Here is a 19,399-nt window from a genome sequence, read left to right as displayed (position 1 = left end):
ACAAGTTCAAGGGGTTGACTACGATGAGACTTTCTCACCCATAGCAAAGCTGAAGTCTGTCCGAATCATGTTAGCAATTGCCGCATTCTATGATTATGAGAAACGGCAAATGGACATCAAAACGGCATTCCTTAATGGTTTCCTTAAGGAAGAATTGTATATGATGCAGCCGGAAGGTTTTGTCGATCCTAAGAATGCTGACAAGGTGTGCAAGCTCCAACGCTCGATTTATGCGCTGGTGCAAGCATCTCGGAGTTGGAACATTCGTTTTGATGAGATGATCAAAGCGTTTGGGTTTACGCAGACTTATGGAGAAGCCTGCATTTACAAGAAAGTGAGTGGGACCTCTGTAGCATTTCTCATATTGTATGTGGATGACATACTGTTGATGGGAAATGATATAGAATTCTTGGAAAGCATAAAGGCCTACTTGAACAAGTGTTTTTCAATGAAGGACCTTGGAGAAGCTGCTTATATATTAGGCATCAAGATCTATAGAGATAGATCGAGACGCCTCATTGGTCTTTCACAGAGTACGTACCTTGACAAGATATTGAAGAAGTTCAAAATGGATCAGTCAAAGAAGGGGTTCTTGCCTGTATTGCAAGGTACGAGATTGAGCACGGCTCAATGCCCGACCACGGCAGAAGATAGAGAAAAGATGAGTGTCGTCCCCTATGCCTCGGCCATAGGGTCTATCATGTATGCTATGTTGTGTACCAGACTTGATGTAAACCTTGCCGTGAGTTTGGCAGGAAGGTACCAAAGTAATCCCGGCATGGAACACTGGACAACGGTCAAGAATATCCTGAAGTACCTGAAAAGGACTAAGGAAATGTTTCTCGTTTATGGAGGTGACGAAGAGCTCGTCGTAAAGGGTTACGTCGATGCTAGCTACGACACAGATCTGGATGACTCTAAGTCACAAACCAGATACGTGTATATTTTGAATGGTGGGGCAGTAAGCTGGTGCAGTTGCAAGCAAAGCGTTGTGGCGGGATCTACATGTGAAGCGGAGTACATGGCAGCCTCGGAGGCAGCACAAGAAGCAGTCTGGGTGAAGGAGTTCATTACCGACCTAGGAGTCATATCCAATGCGTCGGGCCCCATGACCCTCTTCTGTGACAACACTGGAGCTATTGCCCTTGCCAAGGAGCCCAGGTTTCACAGGAAGACCAGGCATATCAAGCGTCGCTTCAACTCCATTCGTGAAAGTGTTCAAAATGGAGACACAGAGATTTGTAAAGTACATACGAACCTGAATGTAGCAGATCCGTTGACTAAATCTCTCCCTAGAGCAAAACATGATCAACACCAGAACTGCATGGGTGTTCGATTCATCACAATGTAACTAGAATATTGACTCTAGTGCAAGTGGGAGACTTTTGGAAATATTCCCTAGAGGCAATAATAAAATGGTTATTATTATATTTCTTTGATCATGATAATTGTCTATTGTTCATGTTATAATTGTGTTATCCGGAAATCGTAATACATGTGTGAATACATAGACCACAACACGTCCCTAGTGAGCCTCTAGTTGACTAGCTCGTTGATCAAAGGATAGTCAAGGTTTCCTGACTATGGACATTAGATGTCATTGATAACGGGATCACATCATTAGGAGAATGATGTGATGGACAAGACCCAATCCTAAGCTTAGCTCAAAGATCGTGTAGTTCGTTTGCTGTAGCTTTTCTGAATGTGAAGTATCATTTCCTTAGACCATGAGATTGTGCAACTCCCGGATACCGTAGGAGTGCCTTGGGTGTGCCAAACGTCACAACGTAACTGGGTGACTATAAAGGTACATTACAGGTATCTCCGAAAGTGTCTGTTGGGTTGGCACGTATTGAGACTGAGATTTGTCACTCCGTATGACGGAGAGGTATCTCTGGGCCCACTCGGTAATGCATCATCATAATGAGATCAATGTGATCAAGTGGTTGATCACGGGATCATGCATTATGGTACGAGTAAAGTGACTTGCCGGTAACGAGACTGAACAAGGTATTGGGATACTGACGATTAAGTCTCGGACAAGTAACATACCGATTGACAAAGGGAATTGTATACGGATTGATTGAATCCTCGACCTCGTGGTTCATCTGATGAGATCATCGTGGAGCATGTGGGAGCCAACATGGGTATCCAGATCCCGCTGTTGGTTATTGATCGGAGAGTCATCTCGGTCATGTCTGCATGTCTCCCGAACCCGTAGGGTCTACACACTTAAGGTTCGGTGACGCTAGGGTTGTTAGGAAGACTTGTATGTGATTACCGAATGTTGTTCGGAGTCCCGGATGAGATCCCGGACGTCACAAGGAGTTCTCGAATGGTCCGGAGGTAAAGATTTATATATGGGAAGTTGTCATATGGTCGCCGGAAAGTTTCGGGGGCATATCGGTATTGTACCGGGGCCACCGGAGGGGTTCCGGGGGTCCACCGGGAGGGTCCACCTCTTCCGGAGGGCCTTATGGGCTGTATGGAGAAGGGAACCAGCCCAAGTGGGCTGGGGCACACGCCCCCTAGGGCCCATGCGCCTAGGGTTGGGGGAAACCCTAAGGGGGGTTGCCCCCTTGCTTGGGGGGCAAGCCCCCCTCCCCTTGGCCGCCGCCCCCCCTCTAGATCTCATCTAGAGGGGGCCGGCCCCCTTCCCCTTTCCCCTATAAATAGAGGGGTGAGGGGAGGGCTGCAGACAACATCCAAGGCGCAGCCCCTCCCCTCCCCAACACCTCTCCTCCTCCATAAGAGCTCGGCGAAGCCCTGCCGGAGTACTGCAGCTTCATCACCACCACACCGTCGTGCTGTTGTTGGAGCCCTATTCCTCAACCTCTCCCTCCTCCTTGCTGGATCAAGGCGCGGGAGACGTCCTCGCTTCGTACGTGTGTTGAACGCGGAGGTGCCGTCCGTTCGGCAGTAGGATCTTCGGTGATTTGGATCACGTCGAGTACGACTCCATCAACCCCATTCTCTTGAACGCTTCCGCTCGTGATCTACAAGGGTATGTAGATGCACTCCTCTCTCCCTCGTTGCTAGATGACTCCATAGATTGATCTTGGTGATGCGTAGAAAATTTTAAAATTCTGCTACATCCCCAACTGTGGCATCATGAGCTAGGTCTATGCGTAGTTACGATGCACGAGTAGAACACAAAGTAGTTGTGGGTGTCGATATTGTCAATTTGCTTGCCGTTACTAGTATTATCTTGATTCGGCGGCATCATGGGATGAAGCGGCCCGGACCAACCTTACACGTACACTTACGTGAGACCGGTTCCACCGACTGACATGCACTAGTTGCATAAGGTGGCTGGCGGGTGTCTGTCTCTCCCACTTTAGTCGGATCGGATTCGATGAACAGGGTCCTTATGAAGGGTAAATAGAAATTGGCAATTCACGTTGTGGTTTTGGCGTAGGTAAGAAACGTTCTTGCTAGAAATCTATAGCAGCCACGTAAAAACTTGCAACAACAATTAGAGGACGTCTATCTTGTTTTTGCAGCAAGTGTTTTGTGATGTGATATGGCCAAAGGTTGTGATGAATGATGAATGATATATGTGATGTATGAGATTGATCATGTTCTTGTAATAGGAATCACGACTTGCATGTCGATGAGTATGACAACCGACATGAGCCATAGGAGTTGTCTTTATTTATTTATGACCTGCGTGTCAACATAAACATCATGTAATTACTTTACTTTATTGCTAAAGCGTTAGCCATAGTAGTAGAAGTAATAGATGACGAGACAACTTCAAGAAGACACGATGATGGAGATCATGATGATGGAGATCATGGTGTCATGCCGGTGACAACGATGATCATGGAGCCCCGAAGATGGAGATCAAAGGAGCAAATGATATTGGCCATATCATGTCACTATTTGATTGCATGTGATGTTTATCATGTTTTACATCTTATTTGCTTAGAACGATGGTAGCTTAAATAAGATGATCCCTCGTAATAATTTCAAGAAAGTGTTCCCCTAACTGTGCACCATTGCGAAGGTTCGTTGTTTCGAAGCACCACATGATGATCGGGTGTGATAGATTCTAACATTCGAATACAACGGGTGTAAGACAGATTTACACACGCAATACACTTAGGTTGACTTGACGAGCCTAGCATGTACAGACATGGCCTCGGAACACAGAAGACCGAAAGGTCGAGCATGAGTCGTATAGAAGATACGATCAACATTAAGATCTTCACCGATGTTGACTAGTCCGTCTCACGTGATGATCGGACACGGCCTAGTTAACTCGGATCATGTTATACTTAGATGACTGGAGGGATGTCTATCTGAGTGGGAGTTCATTTAATAATTTGATTAGATGAACTTAATTATCATGAACTAAGTCTAAAATCTTTACAATATGTCTTGTAGATCAAATGGCCCATGTTGTCCTCAATTCAACGCGTTCCTAGAGAAAACCAAGCTGAAAGACGATGGCAGCAACTATACGGACTGGGTCCGAAACCTGAGGATCATCCTCATAGCTGCCAAGAAAGATTATGTCCTAGAAGCACCGCTAGGTGACGCACCCGTCCCACAGAACCAAGACGTTATGAACGCTTGGCAGACATGTGCTGATGATTACTCCCTCGTTCAGTGCGGCATGCTTTACAGCTTAGAATCGGGGCTCCAAAAGCGTTTTGAGAGACATGGAGCATATGAGATGTTCGAAGAGCTGAAAATGGTTTTTCAAGCTCATGCCTGGGTCGAGAGATATGAAGTCTCCGACAAGTTCTTTAGTTGTAAGATGGAGGAAAATAGTTCTGTCAGTGAGCACATACTCAAAATGTCTGGGTTGCATAACCGCTTGACTCAGCTGGGAGTTAATCTCCCGGATGACGTGGTCATTGACAGAATCCTTCAGTCGCTTCCACCGAGCTACAAGAGCTTTATGATGAACATCAATATGCAGGGGATGGAAAAGACCATTCCTGAAGTATTTTCAATACTAAAATCAGCAGAGGTAGAAGTCAAAAAGGAACATCAACTGTTGATGGTGAATAAAACCACTAAGTTCAAGAAAGGCAAGGGTAAGAAGAACTTCAAGAAGGACGGCAAGGGAGTTGCCGCGCCCGGTAAGCAAGCTGCCGGGAAGAAGCCAAAAAATGGACCCAAGCCCGAGACTGAGTGTTTTTATTGCAAGGGAAGTGGTCACTGGAAGCGGAACTGCCCCAAATACTTAGCGGACAAGAAGGCCGGCATCACGAAAGGTATATGTGATATACATGTAATTGATGTGTACCTTACCAGTACTCGTAGTAGCTCCTGGGTATTTGATACCGGTGCAGTTGCTCACATTTGTAACTCAAAGCAGGAGCTGCGGAATAAATGGAGACTGGCGAAGGACGGGGTGACGATGCGCATCGGGAATGTTTCCAAGGTCGATGTGATCGCCGTCGGCACGCTACCTCTACATTTACCTACGGGATTAGTTTTAAACCTCAATAATTGTTATTTAGTGCCAGCTTTGAGCATGAACATTGTATCAGGATCTCGTTTAATACAAGATGGCTACTCATTTAAATCCGAGAATAATGGTTGTTCTATTTATATGAGAGATATGTTTTATGGTCATGCTCTAATGGTGAATGGTTTATTCTTAATGAATCTCAAGCGTAATGCTACACATATTCATAGTGTGAATACCAAAAGATGTAAGGTTGATAATGATAGTCCCACATACTTGTGGCACTGCCGCCTTGGTCATATAGGTGTCAAACGCTTGAAGAAGCTCCATGCAGATGGACTTTTAGAGTCTCTTGATTACGAATCATTTGACACGTGCGAACCATGCCTCATGGGTAAGATGACCAAGACTCCGTTCTCAGGAACAATGGAGCGAGCAACCAACTTATTGGAAATCATACATACTGATGTGTGCGGTCCAATGAGTGTTGAGGCTCGCGGTGGCTATCATTATGTTCTCACCCTCACTGATGACTTGAGTAGATATGGGTATGTCTACTTAATGAAACACAAGTCTGAGACCTTTGAAAAGTTCAAGGAATTTCAGAGTGAGGTTGAGAATCAACGTGACAGGAAAATCAAGTTCTTGCGATCAGATCGTGGGGGAGAATACTTGAGTCACGAATTTGGCACACACTTAAGAAAATGTGGAATAGTTTCACAACTCACGCCACCTAGAACACCTCAGCCTAATGGTGTGTCCGAACGTCGTAATCGCACTCTATTAGATATGGTGCGATCTATGATGTCTCTTACCGATTTACCGCTATCATTTTGGGGCTATGCTTTAGAGACTGCCGCATTCACTTTAAATAGGGCTCCTTTGAAATCTGTTGAGACGACACCGTATGAATTATGGTTTGGGAAGAAACCTAAGCTGTCGTTTCTAAAACTTTGGGGATGCGATGCTTATGTCAAGAAACTTCAACCTGAAAAGCTCGAACCCAAGTCGGAAAAATGCGTCTTCATAGGATACCCTAAAGAAACTGTTGGGTATACCTTCTACCTCAGATCCCAAGGCAAGATCTTTGTTGCCAAGAATGGGTCCTTTCTAGAGAAAGAGTTTCTCTCGAAAGAAATAAGTGGGAGGAAGGTAGAACTTGATGAAGTATTACCTCTTGAACCGGTAAGTGCCGCAGCTCAAGAAAATGTTCCTGAGGTGCCTGCACCGACTAGAGAGGAAGTTGATGATGATGATCATGAAACTTCAGATCAAGTTGCTACTGAACTTCGTAGGTCCACAAGGACACATTCCGCACCAGAGTGGTACGGCAACCCTGTCTTGGAAATCATGTTGTTAGACAACGGTGAACCTTTGAACTATGAAGAAGCGATGGCGGGCCCGGATTCCGACAAATGGCTGGAAGCCATGAAATCCGAGATAGGATCCATGTATGAAAACGAAGTATGGACTTTGACTGACTTGCCCGTTGATCGGCGAGCCATAGAAAATAAATGGATCTTTAAGAAGAAGACAGACGCGGATGGTAATGTGACCATCAATAAAGCTCGGCTTGTCGCTAAGGGTTATCGACAAGTTCAAGGGGTTGACTACGATGAGACTTTCTCACCCGTAGTGAAGCTGATGTCCGTCCGAATCATGTTAGCAATTGCCGCTTTCTATGATTATGAGATATGGCAAATGGACGTCAAAACGACATTCCTTAATGGTTTCCTTAAGGAAGAATTGTATATGATGCAGCTGGAAGGTTTTGTCGATCCTAAGAATGCTGACAAGGTGTGCAAGCTCCAACGCTCGATTTATGGGCTGGTGCAAGCATCTCGGAGTTGGAACATTCGTTTTGATGAGATGATCAAAGCGTTTGGGTTTATGCAGACTTATGGAGAAGCCTGCATTTACAAGAAAGTGAGTGGGAGCTCTATAGCATTTCTCATATTGTATGTGGATGACATACTATTGATGGGAAATGATATAGAATTCTTGGAAAGCATAAAGGCCTACTTGAACAAGTGTTTTTCAATGAAGGACCTGGGAGAAGCTGCTTATATATTAGGCATCGAGATCTATAGAGATAGATTGAGACGCCTCATTGGTCTTTCACAGAGTACGTACCTTGACAAGATATTGAAGAAGTTCAAAATGGATCAGTCAAAGAAGGGGTTCTTGCCTGTATTGCAAGGTACGAGATTGAGCACGGCTCAATGCCCGACCACGGCAGAAGATAGAGAAAAGACGAGTGTCGTCCCCTATGCCTCGGCCATAGGGTCTATCATGTATGCTATGCTGTGTACCAGACCTGTTGTAAACCTTGCCGTGAGTTTGGTAGGAAGGTACCAAAGTAATCCCGGCATGGAACACTGAACAACGGTCAAGAATATCCTGAAGTACCTGAAAGGGACTAAGGAAATGTTTCTCGTTTATGGAGGTGGCGAAGAGCTCGTCGTAAAGGGTTACGTCGATGCTAGCTTCGACACAGATCTGGATGACTCTAAGTCACAAACCGGATACGTGTATATTTTGAATGGTGGGGCAGTAAGCTGGTGCAGTTGCAAGCAAAGCGTTGTGGCGGGATCTACATGTGAAGCGGAGTACATGGCAGCCTCGGAGGCAGCACAAGAAGCAGTCTAGGTGAAGGAGTTCATTACCGACCTAGGAGTCATACCCAATGCGTCGGGCCCCATGACCCTCTTCTGTGTCAACACTGGAGCTATTGCCCTTGCCAAGGAGCCCATGTTTCATAGGAAGACCAGGCATATCAAGCGTCGCTTCAACTCCATTCATGGAAGTGTTCAAAATGGAGACACAGAGATTTGTAAAGTACATATGGACCTGAATGTAGCAGATCCGTTGACTAAACCTCTCCCTAGAGCAAAACATGATCAACACCAGAACTGCATGGGTGTTCGATTCATCACAATGTAACTAGAATATTGACTCTAGTGCAAGTGGGAGACTGTTGGAAATATGCCCTAGAGGCAATAATAAAATGGTTATTATTATATTTCTTTGTTCATGATAATTGTCTATTGTTCATGCTATAATTGTGTTATCCGGAAATCGTAATACATGTGTGAATACATAGACCACAACACGTCCCTAGTGAGCCTCTAGTTGACTAGCTCGTTGATCAAAGGATAGTCATGGTTTCCTGACTATGGACATTAGATGTCATTGATAACGGGATCACATCATTAGGAGAATGATGTGATGGACAAGACCCAATTCTAAGCTTAGCTCAAAGATCGTGTAGTTCGTTTGCTGTAGCTTTTCCGAATGTCAAGTATCATTTCCTTAGACCATGAGATTGTGCAACTACCGGATACCGTAGGAGTGCCTTGGGTGTGCCAAATGTCACAACGTAACTGGGTGACTATAAAGGTACATTACAGGTATCTCCGAAAGTGTCTGTTAGGTTGGCATAAATCGAGACTGGGATTTGTCACTCCGTATGATGGAGAGGTATCTCTGGGCCCACTCAGTAACGCATCATCATAATGAGCTCAATGTGATCAAGTGGTTGATCACGGGATCATGCATTACGGTACGAGTAAATTGACTTGCCGGTAACGAGACTGAACAAGGTATTGGGATACCGACGATCGAGTCTCGGACAAGTAACGTACCGATTGACAAAGGGAATTGTATGTGGATTGATTGAATCCTCGACATCGTGGTTCATCTGATGAGATCATCGTGGAGCATGTGGGAGCCAACATGGGTATCCAGATCCCGCTGTTGGTTATTGACTGGAGAGTCGTCTCGGTCATGTCTGCATGTCTCCCGAACCCGTAGGGTCTACACACTTAAGGTTCGGTGATGCTAGGGTTGTTAGGAAGACTTGTATGTGATTACCGAATGTTGTTCGGAGTCCTGGATGAGATCCCGGACGTCACGAGGAGTTCCGGAATGGTCCGGAGGTAAATATTTATATATGGGAAGTTGTCATATGGTCGCCAGAAAGTTTCGGGGGCATATCGGTATTGTACCGGGGCCACCGGAGGGGTTCCGGGGGTCCACCGGGAGGGTCCACCTCTTCCGGAGGGCCTTATGGGCTGTATGGAGAAGGGAACCAGCCCAAGTGGGCTGGGGCGCCACCCCCCTAGGGCCCATGCGCCTAGGGTTGGGGGAAACCCTAAGGGGGGCGCCCCCTTGCTTGGGGGGCAAGCCCCCCTCCCCTTGGCCGCCGCCCCCCCTCTAGATCTCATCTAGAGGGGGCCGGCCCCCTTCCCCTTTCCCCTATAAATAGAGGGGTGAGGGGAGGGCTGCAGACAACATCCAAGGCGCAGCCCCTCCCCTCCCCAACACCTCTCCTCCTCCATAAGAGCTTGGCGAAGCCCTGCCGGAGTACTGCAGCTTCATCACCACCACACCGTCATGCTGCTGTTGGAGCCCTCTTCCTCAACCTCTCCCTCCTCCTTGCTGGATCAAGGCGCGGGAGATGCCCTCGCTCCGTACGTGTGTTGAATGCGGAGGTGCCGTCCGTTTTGCACTAGGATCTTCGGTGATTCGGATCACGTCGAGTACGACTCCATCAACCCCGTTCTCTTGAGCACTCCTCTCTCGCTCGTTGCTAGATGACTCCATATATTGATCTTGGTGATGCGTAGAAAATTTTAAAATTCTGCTACGTTCCCCAACACTTCTTTCACAGAAGCTTAATTATTTATCTAGGTCTCAGGCCCCGCACATGTGTCATGCTTCCGCATGTACCTTTTTTCGCCATTATATGCATCGATATGACTTAAGTTTTGGCCAAGATGGGTTGCCTGGATCTTGTATTTATGCCCTACGTTCCCGTTAATTCGGCTAGGGCATAAGGGGAGCACCTCTGCGATTGTTACTGCGGGTCAGCCAGATGTGTACCTCAGACTGGGTGAAGCGGAAAGCTAGCGTTCTTAAGGGAATATTCGGTCAATGAACAAAAGATGATTTTTATTTATTATCCATATCTGCCCCCAGATGTTTTTTCTGCGTTTCCTATCGCAGTCCGGACATGCACTTTAGGGCATGCTTACCCAGGGAAAGGAACCCTTAACGGAACTATTCTCCCTGGAAGATGTTTCTTACTACCCATGTAATATAACATAACTAGTTGGACACTTGTCTGTTCAAGCACTAATGACCCCTATGCCTGGTCTCCATGCATACCCCGGTTCTTATATAATTGAGCGGGTATTCGGATACACTCCGGACTATCGGGTCCCGAGGTTGAAGCAAAAAGGTCCACCAAGACAAATGATCTACAATCCGGCTAGAAGGCATTATACATGTCACTTTAATTACATAGTCATGCAGACTGACTAAATTCCTCTTCTATGCCATCTAACAGGCGGTCTAGCTTACAATCCTGTTGGGAATACTTTGTGGCTAATTCTACTTGCCCATAAACTAAGCTAACGGGGATCTCTTTTCCGCCGGGCCCCACAGGTCCGACCTCGGCCATGTGATTTGGGTCTGCCTTGGTATACCGCGTCTTCACCATGGCCCAGGCTTCTCTGGCACCCTGTAGGCAGGCCGATATCTTCCATAATTGGAAGTGCCGCCGTGCTCTCTTGAGCTTCTCCGTAAGCTCTGCAACGCCCTCTGGCAGGGAGATGGATGGCCACAAGGCCTGGGCAACACCTTGCATCACCTGCCGAACTTGTTCATGCAGATGTGAGAGCTTGGATAGAAGATCACCCGCAGACCCGGGCATTTCCTCCACGGGACGACCTGTCAGCATACCTACAGATAAAACGTTGTTAGTCGGCTTCTTCGCCGAACTCCTTTAAAAGGATTCGTTCAAGCACTTACTGAAAATGCCGCGCCGAAGCCGCTTATTCTCCTTCTCGGAGTCTGCAAGCCGGGCTCGAATGTCTTTTAGTTCCACGCTCAGCTTGATATTGGCGTCTTGGAGATTGTTTTTCTCCCGCCTAACCTTAGTCAGCACGCGTTTGCCAACCTCTAGCTGTCGCATAACATGCTGGTCCTCCGGATTTTCTCTGGATTCATCTGCAACATCTATTGTTAGATCTGCAGCCATGCCGCTATATGGTCACCATCATTCTTTAAAGTAAATGTTACCAGCGGGTGACTTTTTCGGTTCCTGCAATGCGACAATAGCAGCCCGCAGTTGGGTCTTGCATTCCTCTAGCTCCTGTGACAGCCTAGTATTCTTCTCTGTAAGAACCTACACAATAAAGATGATCCTTAAATCAGTTATGTTAACTGTTTCAAGTCTCAGGGGCTACCGATACATATAAATCGTCAGATTTACTTACCCATACATCCTTTACATACTGATCCGTCGCTCTGGCTAGACCATCTTGAGCAGCTCAGAGATACGCCTCTCCAGAATTGAAGGCATCAAATGCCTCTGGTGAGAAACAAGCGTCACGGAGTACGGCCCGGCGGCGCCTATGATTCATGGCGCTTTCCACTTCTGAGTTTGTAGCGGATAATCTATCCGCATCCTCTGTAGGGGGATTATCCGGCGCCCGCCCCATATCGGCTTCCGCCTCTATGTCCGGTCCTGGCGCCCGGCTGGTGGAAGCGTGATTAGTAACATCGCCGGACATATTCCGGCGAGCGTTTTTTCTGTTAAAGAAACACGGACGTCATTATATTTCGAGAAAGACGACAACCATGGGGAGGGGTTTGTCATACCTTTGCGCCGGCGTCTCCGTCCTGACCACCTTCCTTTTTAGCCTACCCGGCCTCGGTGCCTCTTGTTGGCGCGTTGCTGCGGGTTCGGTAGGGCGTCCCGAATGCCTTCCCTATAAAATGCCATGTGTATATGTTGAGTGAAGTGTCTAAAAGGGGATCCTAGTTTTGGAGTTGGAATTTTTGGTTTTTCTTACATGCGCTGCAGGGAGCAGTCCGGGATAGTCGGTCGTAATGGCCACCATGGCATCATCGCAGCTTAACTGGCAGAACTGCTGGTCTATCAACTCCACGAATGTAATCGAATCTTCTTCAAGTCTGGAGTCGAGGGCCCGGTCAGGGTCCTCTGGTTGTGGAGAAGGGCTGCTGACCTCCTTTATGGCTTTTCGCAGTTCCTGCCACAAAGTGGCAAGGTGAATACTTACGACAAAGAATGCGGGAAAAATGGGAGTAGGGAGATATAACTTACCCAGCTTGGAGGATTGTACATGGAGAATCCGTCCCGTGGCTTGATGCGGGTGAACTCCTCTTCCTCACCCTTGAACAATTAGGATAGAATTTTCGCTAAAGCGGCAGCATTGTCCGAACCCTTACGCCCGCAGCGGGTGGCGTCATCCGCCCCGTTAAAACACCACAAGGGGTGCCCACGATATTGAAGTGGTTGCACTCCCCGCATTATGCAAATCGACATAACTTCGATTACTGTCAATCCTGATCGAGCCAGTGCTTTAATCCGGTTCATCAGATAGAGGACTTCTCCATTGTCTTCCACCTGGGGGCTCCGTGGGCGCCAACTTCGGTGTTTCTTCAGAGGTGCATTGTTGAACTCAGGAAGACCCTGCCGAACAGGGTCCGGAAGGGGAACGTCCTCCATATAAAACCATTCTGAAGGCCAGTCTTCGGATGACTTCTTCAGAGTATCGGACAGGTATCCGATATCGGTGATGCGCCATATTTCGGCTCCGCCCACTTGATAAAGTGACCCCCTCTGTGTGTGAGGGACGAGGCAAAATAGCCTTTTCCACAGCTTGAAGTGAGCCTCGCAGCCCAGGAATAACTCGCAGAGAGGAACATAGCCGGCGATATGTAGGATGGAGGCAGGGGTAAAATTGTGTAATTGGAGGCCGTAGAACTCCAGGAGCCCGCGGAGGAACGGATGAATTGGAAATCCGAGTCCCCTTAATAAATAGGGAACAAGGCAGACCCCGTTCCCCCATAGAGGGACAGGGAAAGCTCTCCGCTTGCTCCTGCCATTGTAGGTGGCAAGCCCGGCTTGAACAGGCACCATATACGCCGGAGGGAGAAATCCCTTAGTCTGCAGTTCGACTAATCGACTGTGTGACTGAACACCTCTCCCAATCACCGGGCTTAGGGCTTCGGGGGCGGGAGGAGGAGCTGCGAAGGTCGGCCATGCTGGAATGGATCTTTCCGGAACGCGCTCTGGTGGATTCTCGCTGGGGTAGGATGGTATGGATTGGATCTAAGGATCCCCATCCCTTTAATAGACAATTTATTTATCTAGCTAGGGGGGCGGATGTAAAAACACCTTGGTGCCTTGCATTCATTCGACGCATGGGAGAAAACCCTTATTAGGCACAGAAGCCAAGGGGTCCAAACATTTATGGGACCGGACACTGCTTTACCAACGTTCGAAGGATGGAGAAGAACTCGCCTTGCAATGCCGAAGACAACACTGCGCGCCAGACTCATCGTCATTGAAGCCTGGTTCGGGGGCTACTGAGGGAGTCCTGGATTAGGGGGTATCCGGACATCCGGATTATATCCTTTGGCCGGACTGTTGGACTATGAAGATACAAGATTGAAGACTTCGTCTCGTGTCCAGATGGGACTCTACTTGGCATGGAAGGCAAGCTAGGCAATACGGATATGTATATCTCCTCCTTTGTAACCGACCTTGTGTAACCCTAGCCCCCTCTGGTGTCAATATAAACCGGAGGGTTTTAGTCCGTAGGACAACATACAATCATACCATAGGCTAGCTTCTAGGGTTTAGCCTCTCTGATCTCGTGGTAGATCAACTTTTGTAATACTCATATCATCAAGAATAAATCAAGAAGGACGTAGGGTTTTACCTCCATCAAGAGGGCCCGAACCTGGGTAAAACATTGTGTCCCCTGCTTCCTGTTACCATCCGCCTTAGATGCATAGTTCGGGACCCCCTACCCGAGATCCGCCGGTTTTGACACCGACAGTACTCAAATATCCCTCCTCTGAATCAAGTGAGGATGAATCTGATGAAAACCTCAAGCCTAGCTATTCTAAACTTACTAAGATTGCTGTGAAACAACAAAAGGCACTTGAAAAGGTTCAAAATATGCTAGACAAAAGCAATGATATGTTGGGTGAAGAAATGGCTCGTACTAAAACTTTGACTGAAAATCTTCAGAGACTTCAGACTAAGTTTGATAATCTTCAGAGTCATCATAACACTCTCTTATCTAATCATGAGAAGCTTTCTTATGAATTTCTTCAAAGAAAGCAAGATCTTGAGCAGCTAAGGGTGAGTTATGAAGATCTTCAGAAGGAGCGTGATTCATTACTTGCTCAACAAATCAGCGCTGCTCAGGAAGAATTCATGCCACCATGTTTGAAATGCATTGAACGTGAATCTGCTAATTCTTCACCTAAAAGTTCAAATGCTTCTATTGCTGCAAATTCTCCAACTGTCTCTGCTATCACTAATTCCTCGCCTGAGGATGTTGCTAGTATCACTGACCATGCAGGGCTGAAGGAATTGTATGTAGCATGCATGTACAAAAGCCTCAAAGGGCATCAAGCTCTTTGTGATGTGCTTAAAAAGCAGATCCTCAACATGAAACCTTGGAAAGAGGGTATTGCCTTTGAGAGGAAAATCAATGCTGATGAGACCTACTGGAAACCTGAGCAGTATCCCAAAACCTCATGGGTTGCTGCTAAGGGACCTTTAGTGGATCTAGCTACCCTATCTGGCATTACATGTGAATCTTCATATTCTTTTGATGAGTCATTTGGCTCCAACTATAAACTATTCAAAAATAAGAATGGTGAAGTATTTGCTAGATATGTTGGCACTAACTGCAGGAACGGTCCCCCTATGAAGAAAATTTGGGTTCCCAAAAGGTGCCTTGAAAGTATCCAGGTGAATGTCATCATGACACCACCTGTGAAGAATAGGAACCCCAGATCAAATTCTTCATATGGACCAAAGTCTTCATATGGATCCAAGTCCTCATATGGACCAAATTACTCATATGGATCCAGATCCTCATATGAACATCATCATGCTAACACTTCTGTTTCACAGGGAAGATCTAAGGCTTATGAATATGTGCATTATTCTTCAAATCCTCATATGGATCAAAGTCTTCATAAGGAATGCAGTTTTGACGTCCATTTGCCAGAATCCATAATCATAAAATGCGGCAATTGCTAACATGATTCGGACAGACTTAAGCATCGCTACGGGTGAGAAAGTCTCATCGTAGTCAACTCCTTGAACTTGTCGAAAACCTTTCGCGACAAGTCAAGCTTTGTAGACAGTGATATTACCATCACCGTCCGTGTTCCTCTTGAAGATCCATTTATTCTCAATGGCCCTCCGATCATCGAGCAAGTCCACCAAAGTCCACACATTGTTCTCATACATGGATCCTATCTCAGATTTCATGGCCTCAAGCCATTTGTCGGAATCTGGGCTCATCATAGCTTCTTCATAGTTCGTAGGTTTGTCGTTGTCTAACAACATGACTTCCAGGGCAAGGTTACCGTACCACTCTGGTTGACCTACGAGGTTTAGTAGTTACTTGATCCAAAGTTTCATGATCATCATCATTAGCTTCCTCTCTAGTTGGTGTAGGCATCATGGGAACAGTTTTCTCTGATGTGCTACTTTCCAATTCGAGAGAAGGTACAATTACCTCATGAAGTTCCACTTTCCTCCCACTCGTTTCTTTCGAGAGAAACTCATTCTCTAGAAATGACCCATTCTTAGCAACACAGATCTTGCCTTTGGACCTGTGGTAGAAGGTGTACCCAATAGTTTCATTAGGGTATCTGATGGTGGCTCGAAGCTACGTCGGTATTTCCCCAAAGAGGAAGAGGTGATGCAGCATAACGGCAGTAGGTATTTCCCTTAATCATGAGACCAAGTTTATCGAACCAGTATGAGAACCAAGCAACACAACGTAAACAGCCCCTGCACACAAATAACAAATACTCTCAATCCGACGTGTAACAGGGGTTGTCAATCCCTTTCGGGTAGCGGCGCTTCAAGATAGGCAAACAGACTTGAATAAAATTGTAGTAGATTGATAGATCAAACGCCAAATAAAATAAATAAGAATAAAACGCGGCAAGGTATTTTTGTATTTTTGGTTTAATACATCTGAAAATAAAAAAAGGAAAAGTAGATCACAAAGGCAAATAATATGAGAAAGAGACCCGAGGGCCGTAGGTTTCACTAGTGGCTACTCTCGAGAAAAATAGCAAACGATGGGTAAAAAAATTACTGTTGGGCAATTGATAGAACTTCAAGTAATCATGACGATATCCAGGCAATGATCATTACATAGGCATCACGTCCAAGATTAGTAGACCGACTCCTGCCTGCATCTACTACTATTACTCCACACATCGACCGCTATCCAGGATGCATCTAGTGTGTTAAGTTCATGGAGAAACGGAGTAATGCAATAAGAATGATGACATGATGTAGACAAGATCTATCTATGTAGAGATAGAACACATCATTTTATCCTTAGTAGCAACGATACATACGTGTCGGTTCCCCTTCTGTCACTGGGATCAAGCACCATAAGATCGAACCCACTACAAAGCACCTCTTCCCATTGCAAGATAAATAGATCAAGTTGGCCAAACAAAACTCAAACGGAGAAGAAATACGAGGCTATAAGAAATCATGCATATAAAAGATCAAAGAAACTCAAATAACTTTCATGGATATAAAAAGATAGATCTGATCATAAACTCAAAGTTCATCGGATCCCAACAAACACACCACAAAAGAGTTACATCATATGGATCTCCAAGAGACCATTGTATTGAGAATCATACGAGAGAGAGGAAGCCATCTAGCTACTAACTACGGACCAGGAGGTCTACAAAGAACTACTCACGGATCAACGGAGAGGCACCAATGGAAGTGGTGAACCCCTCCGTGATGGTGTCTAGATTGGATTCGGTGGTTTTGGACTCTGCGGCGGCTGGAATTGATTTTCGTCGACTCCCCTAGGTTTTCTGAAATATTGGGGTATTTGTAAAGCAAAGAGGTGGTCCAGGGGGCACCCGAGGTGGGCACAACCCACCAGGGCGCGCCTGGGCCTCATAGCGTGCCCTGGTGGGTTGTGCTACCCTCGGAGCACCCCCAGGCGTTGCCTTGACCCATTGGGTCTCTTCTGGTCCATAAACAATTTCCGTAAAGTTCCCTTGCATTTGGACTCCATTTGGTATCGATTTCCTACCATGCAAAAAACATGCAGAAAATAGCAACTGGCACTTGGCACTATGTCAATAGGTTAGTACTAAAAAATGATATAAAATGACTATAAAATGATTATAAAACATCCAAAATTAATAATATAACAATATAGAACAATAAAAAATTATAGATACGTTGGAGACGTATCAGTATCCCCAAGCTTAACTCCTACTCGTCCTCGAGTAGGTAAGTGATAAAAATAATTTTTTTGATGTGGAATGCTGCCTAACATGTCATCTCATATTTCTTTTCTTTATAGCATGGACATTTGGACTTTTATATTGTTCAAAGCAATAGCCTAGTTTTGACATGACAACTTAAATACTCAAGCATATCAACAAGCAACCATGTATTTCAAAATATCAACGCTAAAATAAGCTATCCCTAGCCCATCACGCTTAATCATTGATCCATTCATGAAACACACTCGCATATTAACTACACCCAATGCTCAAGTACGATCATAGTGCCTCCTAATTGGTGCTTTATAAGAGAAGATGGAGACTCAAATTCAAAATAAAAATTGCATAAAGTAAAAGAAATGCCCTTCATAGAGGGAAGTAGGGATTTGTAGAGGTCTAGAGCTCAAAGCGAAAAACTTAGAGATAAAAACATTTTGGGAGGTGTGTCCTTCCCACCAACGAAAATGACTTAGAGTTTCCAACACTTTCCATGATAGATATATCATAGCCGGTTCCCAAATAGAAAATAAAGTTTATTCTTTTTTCCACCCTACTTTCACTTTCCATGGTTAGCCGGATCCACGGGTGCCTTCCATACCAACACTTTCCAAGAAATTTATTATTTGACAACATAAAGTAAATTAATTTTTCATTTCGGGACTGGGCATCCCTAATGCCTTTGCCTTACTCACTTTCTTGTAAATACAGGCTTCTACAAGGACCAGGTGTAGTCACACTCGATTCAACTAAAGCTGGAGAAACAGACACCCACTATCCACCTGTGTGTGAATCACGGCGGTAGAACCAGTCTCATGAACGCGGTCATGTAATCTCGGTCTGGGCCGCTTCATCCAACAATACCGCCAAATCAAAGTATGACATGTTGGTAAGCAGTATGGCTATTATCGCCCACAACTCTTTGTGTTCTACTCGTGCATATAACGTCTACGCATAGACTTGGCTCAGATGCCAATGTTAGGGAACGTGGTATTTCAAAAAATTTCCTACGATCATGCAAGATCTATCTAGGAGATGCATAGCAACGAGATGGGAGAGTGTGTCTACGTACCCTCGTAGACCGAAAGCGGAAGCGTTAAGTAACGCGGTTGATGTAGTCGACCGTCTTCACGACCCAACCGATCAAGTACTGAACGCACGACACCTCCGCGATCTGCACACATTCAGTTCAGTGACGTCCCTCGAACTCTTGTTCCAGCTGAGGCCGAGGGAGAGTTTCGTCAGCACGACGGTGTGGTGACGATGATGATGAATTTACCAGCGCAGGGCTTCGCCTAAGCACTGCAACGATATGACCGAGGTGTGTTTCTATGGAGGGGGGCACCGCACACAACTAAGAGAAACTTTGGTGTGCCTTTGGGGTGCCCCCCTCCCACGTATATAAAGGGGGAGGGAGGAGGAGGACGGCCAAGGGGAGGAGGAGCGCCATGGGGGAGGGCAATCCTACTCCAAGTAGGATTTGGCACCCCCTTTCCTATTCCAACAAGGAGCAGGGGGAAGGTGAGGGAGAAGAGAAGGAAAGGGGGTCCGGCCCCCCTAGTCCAATTCGGTTTGGGCTAGGGGGGCGCGCCCTGCCTTGGCCTGCCTCCTCTCTTCCACCAATAGGCCCATGAG

The sequence above is a fragment of the Triticum aestivum genome, chromosome 1A (assembly GCF_018294505.1).
Source record: "Triticum aestivum cultivar Chinese Spring chromosome 1A, IWGSC CS RefSeq v2.1, whole genome shotgun sequence".
NCBI classification, from domain to species: Eukaryota; Viridiplantae; Streptophyta; class Magnoliopsida; order Poales; family Poaceae; genus Triticum; species Triticum aestivum.
This window is presented reverse-complemented; position numbering follows the sequence as displayed.